Raw genomic sequence first — 2,500 nt, forward strand, 5'->3', positions numbered from 1 at the left:
GTGATACCGGAGCCGCGCAATCATTAATTCTTAGAGATTCGGTCCCGAATGATTTTGTGTATGAGAATCGGGAGTTTGTTATTTTGAGTGGTTTTCCGGACACGGTAAAATCTTATCCAATTGGTCTATTTCATCTTAGTTGTCCTTATTTTTCAGGGAATATCCGTTTGGCTATTGTTGATAAATTTCCGATTAAAAAGGTGGATGTGGTTCTCGGAAATGAGATTGTGTATGAAAATAAATATGTGCCAATTGTGATTAATCCGGATGTGGAAGTAGGGGTAGTCACTTGTGCTAAGGCAAAGGCTGTTGACGCTGCAGAGTCAACAGTCGACGTTGATTTGAGTAGTTTAGGACGTAGTGATGTATCTGTAGACAGTAGTAGTAGTGTTAGATTAAAACCCAATTGGACGGTTAAAGAACTTGTTTCGGCTCAGAAAAAGGAGTTTGGTAGTCTCCCTATTGAGTCTGGTGAGATAACGAACGTGACAGTTCCTATTTTTAAGGTAATTAATAGCATATTATACAGAATAAGTAGACCAATGCATGCCTCGGGGGAGGATTACGAAATTATACGACAGATTGTGGTTCCTGAATGTTACCGTCATGAGTTGATGTCATTAGCTCACGAGAATGTGATGGCGGGACATTTTGGTATTCACAAAACAGTCAGTAGGTTATTAAATAATTTCTTTTGGCCCAAGCTGAAAGGTGATGTTAAAAAATTTGTTAATAGTTGCGAGGTTTGTCAGAGAGTCGGCAAACCTAACCTACCTATTCCAAAGGCTCCATTAATACCTATCCCAGTTGTGTCTGAACCTTTTCGGGAAGTGTTAATTGATGTTGTTGGTCCTCTCCCAAAGTCAAAGAGTGGAAATGAGTATATTTTCACTATTATGGATCGTATGTCTCGGTACCCCGAGGCAATCCCCTTGCGGTCCATAAGGAGTGAAAAGATTGTAGAGGCATTAATAGGTTTCTTTTCAAAATTTGGTCTCCCGAAGGTAATTCAGTCAGACTGCGGTACTAACTTCACGAGTCGTTATTTTAAGCAGAAAATGACTGAATTGGGCATTAAACATGTAACTTCCTCGCCTTATCATCCAGAGTCACAGGGTGCTTTGGAACGTTTTCACCAAACTATGAAAAGCATGTTAAAGAAATATTGTATTGGGAATGGGGCTGAATGGGATAAAAACCTTCCATTCCTCTTATTCGCTTTCCGCTCTATTCCTGGTCAATCTCTCGGTCTCTCTCCTTTTAATTTGATTTTTGGACATTCTGTAAGAGGTCCGCTGGATATTGTGAGAGAGGCTTGGGAGGGAGATGCCCCTGATTTGAATTTGATTGATTACCTTAATAATTTGAATGCTAAATTAACCAGGGCTTGGTCTTTTGCAGGTGAGAATTTGTTGAAAAGTCAGAAGAAAATGAAATTTTATTTTGACAGAAAGACTGTGACCCGGGACTTCGACGTAGGACAGAAGGTACTGGTTCTGTTACCTATCCCAGGTAATTCTCTCAAAGCTACTTTCCAGGGACCATGGAAGGTATTGAAGAAGGTAAATAATGTTAACTTCTTGGTGGAAACCCCCGATAGGAGAAGGCCTCATCAATTGGTACATATAAATATGATGAAAGCTTTCCATGAAAGAGAGGTTAGGCCAATTGCGACTCTTTGTGACGGTAGAAATGACTTGGTCGGTTATAATGCTTCTTTTTCAGATGAGCATAATAATAATTCTTTTTCAGAGGACAGGGACTTGAAAGATAGTGAATGGCTGGCAGGTAATGTCGAGGCTTTAGAAAATTTACCTCAGATGTTGGGTCACTTGGGTAAGGATGAGCAACAATCCTTGAGAAATTTGGTTTTAAAATATAAGGACTTGTTTTCTAATGTGCCCGGCAAGACCACGATCTTGCAGCATGACGTGGACGTAGGGGACGCCACGCCCGTGAAGCAGGCTCCTTATAGGTTGAACCCAAAAAAGAATGAGATTGTTGCTAGAGAGGTTGAGTATATGCTCAAGCATAATTTAATAGAGCCGAGTTGTAGTCCTTGGTCATCTCCGGTTGTGTTGGTGAAGAAATCGGACGGAGACTATCGTCTTTGTTTCGATTATAGGAAGCTTAATGAGGTGACCAAGGCTGATAGTTTTCCATTGCCTCGTGTGGAAGATTGTATTGATCGCATGGGTCGGGCTAAATACATTACAAAATTTGATTTATTAAAGGGATATTGGCAGGTGCCTTTGTCGGAAAGAGCCAGAAGTGTTTCGGCTTTTGTAACCCAACAGGGGTTATTTCAGTGTAAGGTAATGCCCTTTGGGATGAAAAACGCTGCTGCCACCTTTCAGAGACTTATGAATTCGTTGGTTAGTGGTCTAGAGGGGTGTGTGGTGTATATCGATGACTTGGTTATTTTTAGCGACGACTGGCAGTTGCACCTGAAGAGAATTGAGGCCTTATTCAAAGTACTTAGGAAAGCAGGCCTGGTTAT

Source organism: Palaemon carinicauda, chromosome 32 (assembly GCF_036898095.1).
Source record: "Palaemon carinicauda isolate YSFRI2023 chromosome 32, ASM3689809v2, whole genome shotgun sequence".
Taxonomy (NCBI): domain Eukaryota; kingdom Metazoa; phylum Arthropoda; class Malacostraca; order Decapoda; family Palaemonidae; genus Palaemon; species Palaemon carinicauda.